Genomic DNA, 21,553 nt, shown 5'->3' with positions numbered 1-21,553 from the left:
GCTTCGGAGCCAAGAGCTTCTCTTCACTCCACAAGCCAAATCCTGAGTTTTCGGTGACATCATCTTCTTTGAGACGAGCGAACTCTTCGGTGTTGGTGTGACGGCGGTACCCAGCGAGTTCACATTGCCTGCGATCTGAGCAGTGATCTGCCAGTCTGTGTGCTTCTCCCTGGTCGCCTCAGCATCGCTGAGTTTTTCCTCTCTAAAAGAGCTGCACGTGGCACGTCTTTTTAAAGATGTCTCGCCCGTGTTCTTCTGGGTGCGGTCGCTTCCTGTCTTCCTTTGATGGGCACAATCGCTGCTTTGCGTGTCTGGGCTTAGAACACGCTAAAGCAGCGCTTGTGGATGACTCATGTTCCTTCTGTGGGAACATGACCATCGCAACACTAAGGTCTAGACTCAATGATCTCACTCGAGAGAGAGTCCCCTCATCCACACCCCGATCTACATCCTCCACGAGAGGCTGTACTTCGGCTGGTGGACAGGGTGATTTGAGGGTGACGGTGTGGGACAATCCGACGATGCGTCCTCGGACCACGCCCCCCTCTGTAGTGTTGCAACCCGCGAGTGCTGTGGTGAATTTACCGGGTTCATCTGATGATGCCCCGCGTATTTCATTCGGCGCTCCAGAGGAGGACTCGATGTCGATCGCGGCATCACAAGGCGGGCATGAGTCATCGGGAAGTGACGATGCGGCTGCGTTGCCTCCCTCTGGAGTACCAGCGTTGCCCGTATCAGATCCCGAGATGACGGCCATGCTTTCCCGGGCCGCCGCGAGCATCGGGCTTGAGTGGAATCCTCCGCCCTGCCCTGAGCGCTCGCGGTTGGATGACTGGTTCTTGGGTGCGGCTGCCGCCTCTCGGCCGCAGCCGACCCCAATGCCGTTCTTCCCGGAAGTGCATGAGGAACTGGCGAAGTCATGAAAGGCTCCTTTGACCTCCCGTGTTCGTTCGTCAGCTTTCTCCGCCTTTCCCCCCCTCGATGGGGCGGCCGCCCGTGGGTACACTGGGATTCCCCCGGTTGAACGCTCTGTTGCCATGCAACTATGTCCTCAGAGCGCTTCATCACGTGGTAATCCTAAGCACCCTTCCAAGGCCTGTAGATTTTCGTCCACCCTTGTGGCAAGATCTTACAGAGCTGCTGGACAGGCGGCCGCCGCTCTGCATGCAATGAGCACCTTGCAGGTCTACCAGGCCCAGCTGCTCAGAGACATGCACGAGGCGGGGACTGACCCAGGGCTCTTCGATGAGCTGCGTGCCGCCACTGACCTCGCTCTCCGAGCGACGAAAGTGGCCTCACGCTCCCTGGGTCAGGTGATGGCCACCTCTGTGGTCCAGGAGCGTCACTTGTGGCTGAACCTGGCTGATATGCGCGACGCGGAGCGCACTCGCCTCCTCGACGCCCCCATATCCCAGGCCGGCCTCTTCGGCGGAGCGGTTGAGGACTTTGCCCAGCAGTTCTCAACCGCACAGAAGCAGTCTGAGGCGATCAAACATATTCTGCCCCGACGGCCCGCTGCTGCCTCCACCCTGCCGTCGGTACAGACGCCTCAGCCTGCTCGCCGCCGAGGGCGCCCTCCTGTAGCTCCCTCCCCTCCCGCACGGCCCCAGCAGCAGCCTTCACCCAGGCCGCGTCTTGGAGGAGGCCGCAGGAAGGCGCCACAGCCCTCTCCAGCCCCGCGCCCCGCTAAACGCCAGGCTAAGCGGCGCTCCTGAGACGGGCTGCTCAGTGATGGTGTCGGTTTTTCCCCAGGAGGCGGTTGCAGGCCCCCTCCTTCCCCCGGCGGAGGGCCGGGGGAGAATCTTTTGTTCTCCCGCTGCTCACCCACGGGTGGGCAGCACCCTATTATGGTCAAAGAAAGAACCGATACACCCATCACTGAGCACACAGAGCCGACTGACAGTGCGCGACGCCCCCGGGCCTCGCCGCTCTCACTCCCCTCTGTCCCTGAGGGCGAGGATGACAGTGTGTGCCGTCTCCGGACCTCACCACTCTCGTCCCCCTCTATCGCCAGACCCCTGGCAGAGCAGACCCCCGTGGAACGCTGGTCCTTCCCTGGTCTCCTCTGTCAGGGCGCGGAGCTTGACCTCGCCCCCGCACCGGGCCGCTGTGCCACCCGAGCCTGGGCCGGTTGCTCCGCTTCGCTGCCCCTCCGGGGGGACGCCTGTGGTTCGCATGACCCCGCTGGTTCAGTTCCTGGCAGCTTGGTTAGAGCTCCCCAGCCTGTCCCGCTGGGTCGCCCGAACTATCAGGCTCGGCTATGCGATTCAGTTCGCACGGTCTCCTCCCCGCTTCAGGGGAGTTCGCTTCACTCTGGTCGGTGGCAATGCCCCTATCATGAGAGCGGAGGTTGCTACCCTGCTGGCGAAGGGTGCAATCGAGACTGTCCCTCCAGCCGAGGTGAGGTCGGGGTTTTACAGCCCGTACTTCATTGTCCCCAAGAAAACCGGTGGGTTACGGCCGATCCTGGACCTGCGCGTCCTGAACCGCTCCCTTCACAGGCTGCCGTTCAGGATGCTCACGGCCAAACGCATCTTCGAGTGCGTGCGGCCACAGGATTGGTTTGCAGCGATAGACCTGAAGGACGCCTACTTTCATGTCTCCATTTTACCTCGACACAGACCGTTTCTCCGGTTTGCTTTCGAGGGGCAGGCATACCAGTACGCGGTTCTCCCTTTCGGGTTGGCTCTGTCTCCTCGCGTCTTCACGAAGGTCGTCGAGGCAGCCCTTGTTCCCCTACGCGAACACGGGGTTCGCATCCTGAATTATCTCGACGACTGGCTAATAGTAGCACACTCTCGAGATCAGGTTTGCGAACACAGAGACTTAGTGCTCCGGCACCTAGCCCGTCTGGGCCTTCGGGTCAACTGGGAGAAGAGCAAACTCTGCCCCACGCAGAGGATCTCTTTTCTCGGTATGGAGATCGACTCGGTCGCCATGTCCGCGCAGCTTACGAGCGAGCGCGCACACTCACTGCTGACTTGTCTTCGACAGTTCGATGGCAAGAGTGCGGTCCCACTGAAATTGTTTCAGAGGCTCCTGGGGCATATGCCATCTGCAGCCGCGGCAACGCCGCTCGGATTGCTTCATATGAGACCGCTTCAGCTGTGGCTTCGCGATCGAGTCCCGAGGTGGGCATGGCATCATGGCACGCTCCGTGTCCCAGTGACTCCGACCTGCCGTCAGACCTTCACCCCGTGGAGGAACCTCAGTTTTCTACGGGCCGGAGTCCCCTTAGAACGAGTTTCCAGGCATGTTGTTGTCTCCACAGATGCCTCTTCCACGGGTTGGGGCGCCATGTGCAACGGACATGCTGCCGCGGGCTCCTGGACAGGACCCCAGCGCCTTCTGCATGTCAATTGCCTCGAGTTGCTGGCAGTACGCCTTGCCCTGCACCGTTTTCTCACGTTGCTCAGGGGTCAACACGTACTAGTCCGTTCAGACAATACCGCGACCGTAGCGTACATCAACCGTCAAGGTGGTCTACGCTCCCGCCGTATGTCGCAACTCGCTCGCCACCTCCTCTTATGGAGTCAGAAGCACCTGAGGTCCCTTCGTGCTATCTACATTCCGGGAGACCGGAACTTTGCAGCCGACGAGCTGTCACGGTTCCGACCCATCTCCGGCGAATGGCGACTCCATCCCCAGTCGGTCCAGCTGATTTGGGACCAGTTCGGGGACGCACAGATAGATCTGTTTGCCTCCCACGACTCGTCCCATTGCGCCCTGTATTACTCCCTGTCCGAGGGCACTCTCGGCACGGATGCACTGGCGCACAGCTGGCCACAGGGCCTACGCAAATATGCGTTTCCCCCAGTGAGCCTTCTCGCACGGACTCTGTGCAAGATCAAGGAGGACGAGGAGCAGGTCATTCTGGTTGCGCCGTACTGGCCCACCCGGACCTGGTTCTCCGAACTCGTACTCCTCGCGACAGCACCTCCTTGGCCAATCCCTCTGAGGAAGGATCTCCTTTCTCAGAGACGGGGCACCCTCTGGCACCCTCGTACCGATCTTTGGAGGCTCCACGTGTGGCTCCTGGACGGGACGAGGCAGGTTTGAGTACCCTGCCACCTGCGGTGGCGGCTACCATCACTTCCGCTAGAGCATCGTCCACGAGACATGTCTATGCGTTGAAGTGTAACCTCTTCGTCAACTGGTGTTCTTCTCGCCGAGAAGACCCCAGGAGATGCTCGATCAGTGTCGTGCTTTCCTTCCTGCAAGACGGGTTGGAGCGAAGGCTGTCTCCCTCCACCCTGAAGGTGTATGCGGCCGCTATCGCCGCTTATCACGAAGCAGTCGAAGGTAAGTCTCTTGGAAAGCACGACCTGATCATCAGGTTCCTGAGAGGAGCGAGGAGACTGAATCCTCCTCGCCCTCCTCTCGTTCCCTCTTGGGACCTCTCAGTGGTGTTAAATGCCCTGCAGAGGGCTCCCTTTGAGCCTCTGCAATCAGTGGAGCTTAAGTTCCTGTCAATGAAGACAGCGCTCCTGGTTGCACTGGCCTCCATCAAGAGGGTAGGGGACCTGCACGCAATCTCCGTTGACGAAGCGTGCCTGGAATTCGGGCCGGCTTACTCTCACGTGATCCTGAGACCCCGGCCTGGATATGTGCCCAAGGTTCCCACCACTCCCTTACGGGACCAGGTGGTGAACCTGCAAGCGCTGCCCCTGGAGGAGGCAGACCCAGCCTTGGCACTGCTCTGTCCAGTACGCGCACTGCGCGCTTACGTAGATAGGACGCAGTGTTTCAGGACCTCAGACCAGCTCTTTGTCTGTTATGGTGGGAGACTGAAGGGAAAGGCTCTCTCAAAGCAGAGGTTGTCTCACTGGATAGTGGACACCATTGCTTTGGCTTACCAACAGCAAGGCCGACCGTGCCCCCTTGGTGTGACAGCCCACTCCACCCGGAGTGTGGCTTCCTCTTGGGCTCTAGCGCATGGCGCCTCGCTGGCAGACATCTGTAGAGCTGCAGGCTGGGCGACACCGAACACATTCGCCAGATTCTACAATCTCCGAGTGGAGCCTGTGTCCTCTCATGTACTCGCTTCAACCAGCTAGTATCGGACCCGCTCAGGTGTCTTCGCTTGCTCGCCATTCCACTCCGCGGACTGGATACGTGCGATATTTTCCTCAGGTGAGCCTTCCTCTCTGAAGCCCTGAGTTCCTCCAGCACTGTTGACGCTGCCGCCAGTGTCTATTGCCTGTGCGTCGGCTAGGTGCCTCCGTGTGCATGGTTCCTCCCCTGAGTAACCCCCACATGTGTATTTCCACTGTAAGCCTCCTTGAGCATGTCTCTTCCCTCGGCAAGCCATCTTGCCACTCCTGGAGTTGAAAGTCGCCACCCCACGGGCTGGTCACTCCAGTGTTCCTCCATATGAAGCCCTTCGGCCATATGTGTATTCTTAAGTCCTCCCTACGGGTAGGCATGCTGCGGCATATCTCCTCTGAGATAAGCTCCCCAGTGTACCTTGGTATTCCTGTGCTAAGTAGGACTCCTTCGTCCGTGCCAGTATCACGACAAGGGGATCAGACTTTCGCAGGGCACTGGAAGACAGCTGTGAAGCTGGCGTGATTACACGGGGACCCCCATTCTCCGTCATCCGACGTAACTCGGAGTGACTACGAAAGGGAACGTCTCGGTTACGTATGTAACCCTCGTTCCCTGAGTAGGGAACGGAGACGTTACGTCTCCCTGCCACTTCCGCTGTACCGCTGGGTAGACGCCTGAGTTCAGTCTCGGCTCCTCAGCGAAGACATATCTGCTTGTTGCTGGCGTCCTCCTTTTATACCCACGCGGTGGGGCGGAGTTACGCTATGCAAATTCCGCAGACCCATGGCATTTCATCGCCATTGGCTTGTTTTATAATACACGAAGATGATTGGCTTTCTAAGCGAAACCCCCCATTCTCCGTCATCCGACGTAACGTCTCCGTTCCCTACTCAGGGAACGAGGGTTACATACGTAACCGAGACGTTTTTTAGAAGAAAGACAGATGTTTTTACCACCTGTCTGCAATCCTCAATAAAACTTCTCTATACCCTTAAACTCGTTTGCTTGATTGTTTGCATCACACCAACACTAATTGAAGGAAAATATCCATTTACTTAATTTATTTGTCTTCATTTTTATTCAAAGTGTAAATGACAAGTTATTAACCACTTCATATTAAAATACATGAATTATAATGAATCATTTTGTAACATAATTGTTTTATGAACTCATTTGTAATATTTGAAGCCAGTGGTTTTCAAAGACAAGTCCCCCCAATAATTAAAAATGGCCAAATTGTTGAGATGGCCAATCAAATCAAAAGAGAGAGAGATTTAGCAAAATTTTTATTATGTCAACTGTTTTGCCAAAGAAATGTTAAACAACTGACAGTAACATCCAGTGATGCAAACTAGGCTACTGTACTTTTTTTTTCTTCTAAAAATAAATAACGATTTAGAGTAAAAGAATCAAATCAACAGTGTAAATCTTGACAGGATATTTTAGTTCATTTAAAAATATAGATATAAATGAGCTCAGGTATACAGAAACTGGACTTTGAAACATCAGTAACGTTTTCCATTTTGAATATTTGAAAATCTACAATATATAACAATAAATAAGGGTGATGAAATTCCCATCAACCAGCAAAATTGGCCAAGGTCAAGATGTAATTATCATTCAACCACTAGATGGCGGTGTGTACCAGTGGTGTAGGTGTAGATCACCTGTTCATGTCACGTGACATTTAAACTTCCTGTGGGTTGTATTAGTGAAGGGTCAGCTGGCGGAAATATCCTTCTTACCATAGATCCACATGCTTTTAAATTGTGAGAGTTATTTCTGAAGCACAAAAGAAAATACATTTAAATTTTTTTTTTTTTTTTTTTTTTTTTTTGCACAATGAAAATGTCAGGTCCCATGACATGCTACTTTTTGTAGGCTTTAATATAGGCCTTAGTGGTCCCTAGTACTGTATCTGAAATCTCTTTCCAAAAATTCAGCCTTTGGTGCAGAATTATAGCCACTACAAGCCAGTCCCAGAATGAGCTTCCTTCAGACGGGCCGTTTCTGTGTCTGTAGCTTTAAATGCTAATGAGGAGGAGAAAGGCAGTGCAAGGTGAAGGGTCGGTGTGGCCTTGACCATCTTGCGACAACGGAACCATGCATGTTTACGTTGGATGTATTGCAGTGGCACGAAGACACGCAGTCATTCAAGCATTTCAGTTTGACCCAGAATCTGATCCAGATGGAGAAGCGACGGATGAAAAAGTTGCAACTCAGCGGTTTCAGCAGGACGTTTCCAAATGGTTAGTGTAAAATATTATGTCTGGATACAGTACTTTATTTGGATGTTTTACAGTTATTATCATGTAGCTAACGCTAACCTACTGTTACCTTTTCATGAGAGATCTGTAATGTCTGTAATTTATCTTATTACAATTACATCAAGCTCTGCGATCTTGAAATGCGGATATCGCGCGCGCCATATAACCAACAGGAAAACGGTTCTCTTTCATCATCTCGTGTTCGAGATCCACCTATGGGAAGGACATCTGTACCTGACCTCTGCAGAAGCATCCAATTGCACCAAGTCTGGCTAGACAGACAGAAGCGTGCAGCCAATGCCCGGTAAGGCCCCACCCCCTTACCTAGGGGCATATAACGCCTGCAAGCGCTGCTATTCTCCAGTTGACATTCGCTTCTTGCAATCTCTGTTTTTACACAGTTCGACTGGAAGTACACTGCTCACTTGCGTGTCATCAGTAGTACATATCGCCTGATCAGCCTCCGCCAGACGTGACTTTTGTTTTTCAGCCTATCAGCTGTGTTCTGCATCTGGAGCCGCCCGCACTCTCGCCGTTCTCACCAACTCCTCCTTCCACGGCTGCCCGCTACGGATTTTTCAGAGTTCTTCTCTGTTATGTCATTGTCTAAACCTGCTTCTCAGGGGAACAGCCTATCACGGGCCTGCCCGGCCGCGTGTGGTGCTCTCATTGCCGCTAAGGACCTGCACTTGTTCTGCGTCGTCTGCTTGGGTCTCACACATGCTCAAGAAGCCTTGGAGAACCCAGGGAATTGCAATCATTGCCTTATGCTGCCCAAGCAGCTTTTACGACGGCGTCTTAAAGTTGCCGCTACCCAGTGTGCGGAGCTAGGCCTTTCTGACTCGGATGGGAGACACGGTGACAACGACGCACTACCGGGGGACTCCCGGGGCGCTACTGCACTGATTTGGGCTGACCAGCCCAATCCTGCATTCCCCGAGGAGGACATCTTCGCGGGCAACCTCACGCTCGTCGACGAACCAGCCGGTTCCGGTGACGAGGATGACGCGGCCCTTCTTGGGGTCTCAGAGGATGAGGAGGCCATCCCGCCCTCTGGCGTTCCACAGGCCGTCGCCCACGCGACTTTGCCTCAGTCCATTCTCCTCGAGGTGTGTGAGCATGCAGCCGCTCGCCTCAACATTGAGTGGCCGGCTCCACTGAGCGCCACTGACCAGGAGAGGGACATATACGACGGGAAAGTTCTGGGACCCCCTCCCGGTCCTAGGAAGCAACTCTTCCCCGTCCTTCCAGCATGCGCAAAGCACATGAGGCACAACTGGAGCAACCCTTATGGATATGGCGACTCTTGGCATGAGCGACCCCCCCGCTATCGAGCCTTCCATCGCCAGGCACCTTAACCCCGCACAGGGCGGGCTGCTCGCTCCCCCTAAACCGGTATTGCCCAAAAAGATGGACCGTTTTTCTGCCTCAGTTCACCAGGCCGCATACAAGTCGAGAATAGGCGCATCGCGGGTGCATCGGTGGAGCCTGGCCGGGCTCTCTTCGGCCCCGCCGTCGCATTGATGCAACAACAGTGTGACGACAAAAAGAAGGAGGACGAGGCCTTCAAGTTATGCCTTCCTAGGAAGGCGGCACCACGCCAGGTGCCCCCTGTGCGTTTGCCTAACCTACCTGCCATGGGACATTTCCCATGAGGGCAAGGAAAGGCCCCACAACAAACCCCCCGCCCCACGGCAGAATAACCCACCGCCTGCCAAGCACTGGGGAAAATCGACTCCTGCCGCGGCTGCGGCTGGAAGACCATCTAACACTACCCCCACCGACTCGAAACGCAAGCAGCCTGCCTGATGTTTGGCCGATGAGGGCATTGAGTCCGCGTTCACGGGCCACGAGCCCTACGGACTCTCTTCTTGCCCTAGAACCTCTGTCCAAAATAAGCAGGGTTTCCTGCGGATGGGTCGGCCCCCCCCCCTCGAGGCTGCCCAGCCCAAGTATTTGGTGGACGTTGTGTGTCCCCCCCCCCCCCCCCCCCCCCACACGTTCAGGGGGGCTACTGTGAGAAAAAGTGCAAAAGCAGTGTCACCACACCACACACACTCTTTTCCCCTAACTCAAATATTAAAGGCTTCGGCCCCACTGTTTCCACAACACAAAGCACACAAAAAAATAAAAAACACAACAAAACTAACGGATCACATGAATTCGTTACGGAGAGAGGATCCGAATATTTTTAATATTGGCAAATCTACTATAGGCCTATACCAAACACTGTAAAGTGTTTCACTGTACAGGTTTTTACAAAATCTCCAGTGATACTGACAGAAAACAGTGAATGAAGGAGCCAAATGTAATGATAACTCAGGCCCGGGGTGGGTAATCGGGAGAATCTGGAGAATCTGGAGAATTCCCGGTGGGCCGCTGCACTTTTGGGCCAGTCGAGGATTTCTTTTTTTCCTCACACTTGTCACGTTAGTTACATTAGGCTACACACGTTCTGCATTCTCACACCACAGCGCGCAGCCTCTGCATAGGTTGTACCATGTGAGGGAGTTCTCCCCTCCCCTCCTATAGAGTTGTTTGGGTCCATAGCCCGTCTTTTCCAAAACGTTTTCTCAGGTAGGCTACCGCGGCACCGCCGGCGCCTACCGATAGCTGGGCCGGCCCTACCGTAACGGTAGCTACGCTTCAGGGAGGATGGATGGGAGGAAGAGGCCAGGAGGTATGGAAGCTTATTTCCGCCACAGAATAAAACATTTTAAAAGATAATTGCGACTTTTTATCTCACAATTGTGAGTTTACATCTCACAATTCTGTCATTATTTCTCAGAATTACGAGATATAAAGTCAGAATCGTGTGAAATAAAGTCGCAATTGCGTGTTATAGCCTAAAGTCAGAATTGCATGAAATAAAGTCGCAATTACGTGAAATAAAGTCGCAATTACATGAAATTTACATTTACTCATTTAGCTGACGCTTTTATCCAAAGCGACTTACAATTTCTATATATGTCAGAGGTCGCACGCCTCTGGAGCAACTAGGGGTTAAGTGTCTTGCTCAGGGACACATTGGTGTCTCGCAGTGGAATCGAACCCGGGTCTCTCACACCAAAGGCATGTGTCTTATCCACTGCGCCATCACCACCCGAAATAAAGTCGCAATTGCATGTTATAAAGTCAGAATTGCAAGATATAAAGTCAGAATTGTGTGAAATAAAGTCGCAATTGCTTCTTGTAAAGTCTAAGTGAATTATTATTTAACCTTTACATTATTTGTTGAACCATGGCATTAATACAAACTACACAATAGTAAGAGCTGAACTGTTGCTTCATTTATCCAATTTGGAAAAAGTGCTAATATTTGGAATTGCACCATGGATAAAGTGGTCCGGTCTTGGGCCTGAAACTCCCGGGCTGAAAAGTGACCCCACTCCGGCCCTGTGATAACTCAACCATTAAATGGCGGTGTGCACTGGGGTGTAGTTTTACTAGGTCACCTGTTTATGTTTAGAAATGTTAAATATCATACATTGACATTTAAACACAAAAATATGAAGCAGCACATCTGTTGATAATTGATAATAATAATAAATGTTTTTTTGAGCAGCAAATCAGCATAATGGATTGATTTCTGAAGGATCATGTGACACTGAAGACTGGAATGATGCTGAAAATTAAGCTTTGATCCAGGAATAAATTACATTTTACATTAGGCCTATATTCACATAGAAAACAGCTATTAACCCATAAGTAATTCATTTTTAATATACACCCATGATGTTGAGTGTCACAGATCCCATCATCAACGACACAGATCCCATCAGCAACGATACAGATCCCATCAGCAACGACACAGATCCCATCAGCAATGATACAGATCCCATCAGCAACGACACGTCCCAACTCAATTCAGTGCACCTGGTCTCGCTCATCATCTCCGGAGTTCTGATCAGTTCCACCTTCATGTCATCATTACTCACCTCTGTCGCTCACTGCTTATAAGGCCCTGTCAGTTTACACTCAGCGTCTGGTCTCGTCAGACGATACCCATGACCCTCTGGTTCCAAACCCTCATTGTCTGGTTCTAGATTACTCCTTTCGCAAAATATTGTCAGACAGGAGATCATCCTTGAATCACCCCAGCTCCATTCACCTGTGCTTCCTTTGATCTGGAATCTTCGTGAATCATCTGGTGTTCGATCTGTACCGAGGACTGTTCATCTCATGTTCCATCTGTACCGAGGACTGTTCATCTCATGTTCCATCTGTACCGAGGACTGTTCATCTCATGTTCCATCTGTATCGAGGACTGTTCCAGTAAATATATATCTTGTGCGCCTCTGTTTGGATCTTGTGCCTCTTGTTGTCTTGGAGCTTGTATTACGAGTAAAATAAATATTGTATATTCTACTTCCGTATTCTCGTCCTTCAGTAAACTGTGACATTGAGAGACCCCAGACAATAAAATGTGATTTTGTAACATAACAATGTATGTTTATTTATTTTTTTATTAAACAAAGTAATATCTCTCCCTTTGTTAATGTTTTTACTCTACATTTGTGCAGTTTAAATTGATATAAATATATATTTTTTTTAATTAGATTTTATAAAAAATAAAATAAATTATGCAAAATGTGTGTTTACTCTCTGTCAGGGATGTGTTGTGGCATGGGCCCTTGTTTTCTGCATTGTAACTGAATTTTTTTAGACAAATTATGTAACAAAAGCAATTTTTAAAATCTCCTTTTGATGTCTATGAAAAAGTATTTTTTATTTATATAAATGTTTTAAATACCTTAAATCCCCTCAACACTGCACAAATGTAGAGTACAAACATTAATAAAGTGAGATATATTACATTTGTAAAAAAAAAAGTACAACCAGATATCATTCCAATTAATTATTTTTTTTCTGATACTGTATATTTTCTTTCTTATTCTATGATAAGATACATTGTATAAAATCAGTGCGAACTTGATGCACAAGTGTTTGTAGTACATAAGTACAAATAGATGTAGTAAAAAAATATAGGGAAAACAATACTATAGATGTGGTTATTGTTTAGCAGTGCATTCAATTTCTTACCGAATAAATAGCAGAAGATAGGATTTAAAAAAATCTATTAATTAGACAAAGGTCAGATAAAACTATTACACCTGACATTTCTGTCCCCTCACTTTTGAAATGATGGCTACTCCTCTGGTTCAAAGTCTTCCTTTATATACGTTTCTCTCTATTGTAATGTAACTTATTTTGTCAAGTGTTTAATTATATGTTATGAGGGTATAAGAAAGTCACGTGGCATATACAATGCAACATGGCAGACAGTGTAAAGATTACACAGATCTTATGATCTTAAGATCTTACGTGTAGATCTTCTAGACAATGATGCCAAAAGAAGAAACATGAGCTGCAAAAATATGTAAAGTAAAAGACTAACATAAACAAAGATGTTTATTTTGAATATATCATTAGATAAGGTCTGATGTTACAAGTTAATGAAATGCAGTGTACCAGCCCAGAATGCCTCAGAGTCTCTCTCTCTCTCTCTCTCTCTCTCTCTCTCTCTCTCTCTCTCTCTCTCTCTCTCTCTCTCTCTCTCTCTTCAAAGTCAGCTAAAAGGTGCTATCTGAACCTGTGTCATACGTGATAACAAGATGTGTTTCAGTTGAAAATCATGCAGAGATGTTCAATGAATGCTACAAGCATTTAAACAAATTCTACATTTCAGATTATATACATTCAGAGGGCAACTTGCAGTTAAGTATTCCAATTACTTAATGCATTTAAGAGAGATTGTAAAAAATAATAAATAATATATTGATGCAGAAATGTGAGGTCATATTACAAACCTTAAAAACTTTAGAAGCAATACATTTTAGTTTCAACCAAATGGATCCCGGCTTTGCTCTGTGAACCATAACTTATTTGCCTCACAACTTATCTTAGTCAGGCCCGATGGTGTTGGTTACAGAGGTAGCAGAACTTTAGGTTTCACTTTATTTGGATGGTCCCTTTAACACATTCTGATGACTATAAGTAATGTTGCACCTATATGTCTACTAACTCTCATTAGAGTGTTTGAAGAGTATTAGTACACTGGTAGGGTTAGGGTTAGAATAAGTTGAAATGTAGATGCAAAGTTACTTATAGTCAGTAGAATGTATGTTGGGGAGCATCACAATAAAGATTTTGCAGATATTAAGCAGACAATCTAACACTCTGATGAGAGTTAGTTGACATACACAAGTTCTGAGTATGGGACACCACTCTTGTCTACACTTCACTTTCACTTTCAGACTGCAGGATGAACAGCACCCCCTGCTGGCCTCACTGACACCTCTTCCAGCAGCAACCTGGTTTTTCCATGAGGTTTCCGAACCAGGCTCGATGGTAATGCGCGGCCAGTTTCTGTGAACAATAAACCCCGCCTCCTTTAAAATGATTGGCTAAACATGTTGACATTGACGAGCGCTGTTAGACCGCTGGACTGAGCTTGAGCGCGCTAGATAGATTGAGTTTGACTTGTTCAGCGAAAGGATAGCCTGTACATTTACTATAATTATTTTTTTATATATTCACGTAGCAGAGAAGAAGTCCATGATGCTTTCAAATGATCCTGTAAACCCCCGAGAACTTTATGATGCTGTTTTATAAACACCAGATGGCGCCTTTAACAGGTATATCATCAATATCATAAAAGTGATTAAGGAAGTTGTAAGTAGGCCTATCAGTCAAAAATATCTTAGGCTATGTTTATGTTTATTTATGATATTTATTAATAACAATGCCTGAAATAGAAAACAGCCAATTCATGAATGAATGTAAGGCCTAAACCCAATGTCATCCGTTCACTAAATTATGATATTAATATTTTCAGGACTGTCTTCAGGTTCTATAGCAGGAATGTGTTGCTCTGCTGGTCTACTGGTCTGATAACTATCACCGTAGAAACTACACAAGCAGGACAGATAGAAAGCATTATATAAGGAATAATTGACAACGGGCCGTTGAAGTAGGCTTTTAGAAAAACAATGCAGTGGCCGTAAAATAATTGCACCAACCAATCAAAATTCAACAGCCCCGTAAAGATGATATAATCTATGCTTAACTGTATTATTATTCAAACAGGCAATAGGAGGAAGCGAAATGATCAGGTAATGTGTTGATTATTAGCAGCTCCTCTGAGAACTGAACAGCAAGACAAGATGTTATAGCGCACCCTATTGGTAAATAGAGCGCTATTCTTAGAGAGACTCCAGACAGATGATGTGATGTGCTTGTGTAACATTTGCCAGCATTGTTTGTGTGTGTGTAAAAATGTAAGGGGATAGAATATACAGTTTGTACAGTATAAAAACCATTACATCTATGGAGAGTTCCCACAAAGATAGTAAACCAGACATAGTCCAATGTTTAATAATTAAAGTTTCCATATGATAAGATGAAAATATAACATTTTAGTTGAGTTTCTGGATGCTATTCAACTAATACAGAGCAACAACATTTTAAACAATACAATAACGTGCAAAATCAAATATAGACATCCTGTCAGAGAATAAATGTAAATAAATCCAAAAATAAGCTCTAATAAAAGTTTAAGTAGATATGGTATTTGATCATCGTTTTTTGGGGACATTTTCATACACAGACTCCGTCTTCGATTTCTGAAAGGAAACACAAACTCAGTCAGGAACCTGCTGATGCTACAGGCAATAAGAACACAAACTTATGTTTCTCTGTGCAAAGCTTAGTACAAATAATGACAATTTTGTTTTGAACAGTGCTTGAAGTGGGAAAAGAAAGGTGTCAGTACTCTCTTGCATTGGCAAATCATGACATTTGAGATTTCTACAGTGAAAAACAAAACTTATAACAAAACTTGTTATTTATTAACAACATAAAGGTATTAAAACAAGTCGTGCGTGTGTGCACGTGCGTGCGAAAACGGAACTCCTCCAAGTCTGCAAGTCCAAAAATACATTTAGATTACTACATTTTATTTAATTAAATGCATTTAAGGTTAGATTATTATATTTTCATGTCAATCTGTGTTTTGACCACGAACCATGAGCTGTCACTTTAATTCAGCGCGTGCAGCACAGCTAAAATAGACTCGGAAAGATCACTGCACTGCTGTATACGCAAAGCACCAGGAGCGCATTGGCGGACCGCATGCGCGTGCAGTGTGAAAGCTCGAACCTGTTAACATGGGTGCGGAAAAAATACGCACTGCAACCGACGTATATCAACGGGCGTGACACTGGCGCTGTTTCTGTCAGTGGTCGAGTACCGGCTACATGCGAGAAGTAGCGGTACGCAAGAAAAAGCGTGGAGCTGAGCAAGCATTTTCAGTTCATTCCTATGGAAGTTGAGCTTCACGCTCACACATTAATTGTTTTCTCTGTGGACACGCACTGTAAAACTATAACCTTTTTAATAGATTATATATTGTGGCAATCAGGACGGAGTCGAGAGCCGAGGGAATGGACCGAAGCCGAAGCAAGACAAGAGAGGATCAGGCCTGGACTTTATGTTGTGTTTTTGTTTTAGTTTTCTCTCCTCCGTTCCCACAGTTCTTGGCCCCACCCCGCTTGCTACATATGTATTGTTTGACGATCGCTGCCATATGTTTTAAATGTGTGTGTGTGTGTGTGTGTGTGTGTGTGTGTGTGTGTGTGTGTGTTTTAAAATGTGTTCATATGTGTTCCTAATCTGCCAGCTACCACGGTATCCAGCAATTAATAAACACAGACAATATATTAATATTGAGTTTTTATTATTATTATTATTATTTATTTATTTTTCTTCAAAATGGAAAATCTAAAACAGATTTGCACAATAGTGGCCTTCATAAACTAAATGTAAATACCATAAAAAACTCTCCTTTTGTCCCCCTCTCTGCTGAAGGTAATAATGACAGTTAAGTCTAAAGGCCACAAACGTCTGTTCACTGACTGTCTGATGCTGCAAACTTCAATCACACTAACTGACTGCAACAACTTCCTGCAGCTTCTTACCTTTTGTCGTGCTGTTGGTTTACACAATGCTAAATCAGTTCTGTCTTCCTCCTGGGTCTCAACTGCATTAACAACAACCTCAGATATGTTAAAACGACAGTTACAACATTATATTGAAATGACTGTCTTAAAAAGTATAGATATTTATACAGAATAATTGCTTGCTCTTCTGACCTGTTTTTCTACATTTCCTGCAGATACAGAAGATCACGACTATAACAACAGTCATCAGAGATCCAGCGGCAGCAGAAGAGATCAACACTATGTTCAATAAAGGTAGGCCTTGATCTGTAATGGACAAAATGAACCATTAGTGTGAGTGAATCTGTCCGTCTGACCTACACCAAACACTATGTTAGAAGTTCAAAGTGTATTTACTTTTCTGCTTAGCAGTACTAGGATTGAATGAATACAGAGAGTACATTAAAAAGTCAAATTAATACAAATACTAATAGAAGAATAAAAACAGATGAATACAAATTTACAAAACATGGTCAGAAGTACAATACCAAAAAAGAATTATGTACACACACACACACACACACACACACACACACACACACACACACACACACACACACACACACACACACACACACACACACACACACACACACACACACACACACACACACACAAATAAGAGGAAATAATTTGAACACCCTGTTATTTTGCAAGTTCTCCCACTTAGAAATCATGGAGGGGTCTGAAATTGTCATCGTAGGTGCATGTCCACTGTGAGAGACATAATCTAAAAAAAAAAATCCAGAAATCACAATGTATGATTTTTAACTATTTATTTGTGTGATACAGCTGGAAATAAGTATTTGAACACCTGAGAAAATGAATGTTAATATTTGGTACAGTAGCCTTTGTTTGCAATTACAGAGGTCAAACGTTTCCTGTAGTTTTTCACCAGGTTTGCACACACTGCAGGAGGGATTTTGGCCCACTCCTCCACACAGATCTTCTCTAGATCAGTCAGGTTTCTGGGCTGTCGCTGAGAAACACGGAGTTTGAGCTCTCTCCAAAGATTCTCTATTGGGTTCAGGTCTGGAGACTGGCTAGGCCACGCCAGAACCTTGATATGCTTCTTACAGAGCCACTCCTTGGTTATCCTGGCTGTGTGCTTCGGGTCATTGTCATGTTGGAAGACCCAGCCTCGACCCATCTTCAATGCTCTAACTGAGGGAAGGAGGTTGTTCCCCAAAATCTCGCAATACATGGCCCCGGTCATCCTCTCTTAATACAGTGCAGTCGCCCTGTCCCATGTGCAGAAAAACACCCCCAAAGCATGATGCTACCACCCCCATGCTTCACAGTAGGGATGGTGTTCTTGAGATGGTACTCATCATTCTTCTTCCTCCAAACACGGAAAGTGGAATTATGACCAAAAAGTTCTATTTTGGTCTCATCTGACCACATGACTTTTTCCCATGACTCCTCTGGATCATCCAAATGGTCATTGGCAAACTTAAGACGGGACTTGACATGTGCTGGTTTAAGCAGGGGAACCTTCCGTGCCATGCATGATTTCAAACCATGACGTCTTAGTGTATTACCAACAGTAACCTTGGAAACGGTGGTCCCAGCTCTTTTCAGGTCATTGACCAGCTCCTCCCGTGTAGTTCTGGGCTGATTTCTCAGCTTTCTTAGGATCATTGAGACCCCACGAGGTGAGATCTTGCATGGAGCCCCAGTCCGAGGGAGATTGCCAGTCATGTTTAGCTTCTTCCATTTTCTAATGATTGCTCCAACAGGGACCTTTTTTCACCAATCTGCTTGGCAATTTCCCCGTAGCCCTTTCCAGCCTTGTGGAGGTGTACAATTTTGTCTCTAGTGTTTTTGGACAGCTCTTTGGTCTTGGCCATGTTAGTAGTTGGATTCTTACTGATTGTATGGGGTGGACAGGTGTCTTTATGCAGCTAACAACCTCAAACAGGTGCATCTAATTTAGGATAATAAATGGAGTGGAGGTGGACATTTTAAAGGCAGACTAACAGGTCTTTGAGGGTCAGAATTCTATCTGATAGACAGGTGTTCAAACAGGTGTTACTTATTTGCAGCTGTATCATACAAATAAATATAGTTAAAAAATCATATAGTGTGATTTCTGGATTTTTTTTTTTTCACCTACGATGACAATTTCAGACCCCTCCATCATTTCCAAGTGGGAGAACTTGCAAAATAGCAGGGTGTTCAAATACTTATTTTCCTCACTATATATATATATATATATATATATATATATATATATATATATAATGTTATTTTACTCCTGAGCATGTTTTATAAATTTCTATATTTATTTACATTTATTATATATATATACATGCTCAGGAGTAAAATGCAAAAACAAAGAAACCCTATCAACTACCTTTTTTTCATTGAACTATCTGCCAATGGTAGAACTAGCATTGTGTGTTGTCTTTGCTGTGATTCCTAAGGCCCTGTTTACAACTTTACAACTGGTATTCAGATGCGTTTTGGTCGATCGGATCACAAGTAGTTGGCGCTAAATACAGGTGTAAACTGGGTATAAAACTTTTCGACCACTTCAAGCGGTAGACGAAAGCGCATTCGACCAGATTGCTTTCATTGTGTAAATGCTCATGTGGTTGAATGCATTCAAAAAGCCACTAAAGACCACCTAGCATGAGCTTTTTTGGTCCATTAATTGAAAATGTGAATTACTGTAATATGTCATTAATTTAATTTAAGAATTCTAAGAGTTAATTTACAGATAATGTTTGTAATTTTTCAGAGTTTTGAGTACAATTTAAAACAAAATAATAAGAGAGGAAAAAATCTGTTATTTTGTGTAAAATTAGAAGTTTTTTTTATTTTTTTTACAGCGCTTGATAATTTCCATTTAGTTGGTTGACAAGGTGTACAATACCACAGTAACCTTCCAATTTGTGTGGTGCTGGTTGTGTTGGAAATTTTAAAGCATAATTTTTCTAAAGACAAAGCATGTGCCTTCATTTCTATTTTATTTTACCTCTTTCTTTGTCTTTTAACTTAATAGCACGTGATATTTAGCATAAGCCGTGTCTAGTGCATCACTGAAAATTACTTCACGGGTTGATATATGGTGTCTTTTACGAATGCAAGAAGTTGAGGAAATTGGTCTCCAGTCAAATTTTTCATTCGGATGGGCAACCTTTGCAACTGGCCATATATTACACGTCTACACCAGATGCGACAGTTGTCTATTAGTTGTGTGTGTCTAATCTTAGAAGGGCCTGTTTTATCTGTCCTATAATACAGCGTTCCTGAATTTGTATTGGTTTGGCCAAAGGACAAATTGCACACATGCATCAAATCAACAGCAATGTAACTTAATAGATCAGCTTATTAATCAATGTTAATATTAACACCAACATACCTGCACATGTGTGACAGAGTGTGTTGATGTCCAGATGTGTGGTCTGGTTGCTGATGGGATTGTTCAGCACACAGCTGTAGGTGTTTTTATCCTGATATTCCACCTCCAGAGGTAGAGAGAGACTGATGCTGAGATCACACACACTGATGCTGGACAATACACTCATTCCTGCGTACCAGGAGAGAGTCGCATCACACACATTCAACACTGATGAACACACCAATGAACAATTTGATGATGATGATGAACAATCTCTGGTAATGTTAAGAGTTGGCAGAGGAGCTGGAAAACAAGATGATTAACAGAAATATGGATAAAACTGAACATAAACCTTATTTTAAGTGTAGTGTGTTGACGGTCAGTGAGTGTTTCTCAAAAAGTAATGAAACATTTCAGTATATAAATATTTAAAGGAATATCGTGGGTTAATTACAAGTAAATCTCAATCTGATGCATTTTTGACATGATGTTAATTGCCACAAAAATGTATTTCTATTTGTCCACCAGAAAAAGCAAAAATCCATGTTACAGTGAAGCGCTGAATGGTGGGAAGCTTGTTTCTTCCACGGAATAAACACGTTAAAGATAATTCTGACTCTTTATCTCGCAATTCTGATTTTTTCCTTGACGTTCTTGCAAGCTAAAAAGCCCAATTCTGAGGAAAAGGTTTTTTGTTTTGTTTTTGTTTTTCACAGAATTGTGATTCTGAGAAAAAAAAAGTCAGAATTGTGAGATAAAGGTGACAATTACCGTTTTTAAGTTTCCATAGAACGGGGCCAATCGGTAAATGTTAAATTACTGACTGTTTCAATAGCAGTCTGATCCAACAGCCACAAGATGTGAACAATAAGCATGTTAACATGATTTTTGTGAGAAAAATCACCTACTAACCTTTTCTGTGTAAAGTTATATTCAATTTCTACAACTTGTTTGCAATGACAAAAATGGCATAAACCATAAAATGATGTAAAAATACTAAAGTGCTTCTGAAGTTTTCTTTCCGATTCTCTTTTAAATCCTTCAAATATTGGCCTCATTCACGTCCATTATAAGTGCCTCGCCTTAACCTCCAAATGAGGGATGAGTCTAAATGATTTTTTATGGCAATCAACATTATGCCATAAATGCTGCGGATTGAGCTTAACTTGTAATCATGTGAAGGACAAGACAAATGATCTCTACTCACCATAGACAGAAACACTGAATGTTTTTGTTGTCAGTTTCACTCCCCTAATCTCTAGTTTATAAACTCCAGTATGTTCAGTTCTGGTGTTCATGATGGTCAGAGATCCAGTTTGATCGTCCAGCTTCAGTCTGTCTCTGAATCTCCCATCAGGAACATCATCAAATGTGGAGGAGATTCGGTTCTCTTTGCTGATTTTAGCTATGAGAGACTTTTCAACTCCATATTTCCACAGTATGTCTTCATCTTCACGTATGTCAGTAACATCAGTGTTTAGAGTGACATAATCTCCCTCCATCACTGACACTGACTGTATTTCATTTGTTTCAGCAGGAAAGACACCTGAAGAAAATGAAGAGGAACAGATTAGGCTTCTGTTGGTTTAAAAAAAAAACAAAGTCAACTTTAGTTTGAAATTATACGGTAATGGGCGATTTTTAATTTATTTGTCTTTGTTGTTGTTCATGATAACTGCAGAATTATTTTTAAAATCTTTTTTAGAGATGGCTATTTGTATTTGTATGTCCAGAAACAATCACTAAAATGACTTTTTAAAACCACAAAAAACCCGCCTAACATTTGAAAAGCAGCTTTCTGACCCTCTGAGCCCGAGCCACTTTCCCTGACTTTTAACATTTTAATACTTTTCCCTGACTTGTCCAGACATACACAATTTTATATTGATTTG

At 45.3% G+C, this 21,553-nt stretch overlaps 1 protein-coding gene across 1 annotated transcript in view; it reads left to right on the top strand.

Moving 5' to 3' along the window:
* Positions 1-21,553, top strand: part of LOC130086914 (uncharacterized) — a 308,209-nt gene that overhangs the window by 23,537 nt on the left and 263,119 nt on the right. The gene's annotated exons all lie outside the window — the stretch shown is intronic.

This window comes from Rhinichthys klamathensis, unplaced genomic scaffold (assembly GCF_029890125.1).
Source record: "Rhinichthys klamathensis goyatoka isolate OS25496 unplaced genomic scaffold, OSU_Roscu_1.1 h1tg000103l_1, whole genome shotgun sequence".
In the NCBI taxonomy this organism is placed as follows: domain Eukaryota; kingdom Metazoa; phylum Chordata; class Actinopteri; order Cypriniformes; family Leuciscidae; genus Rhinichthys; species Rhinichthys klamathensis.
This window is presented reverse-complemented; position numbering and strand designations above follow the sequence as displayed.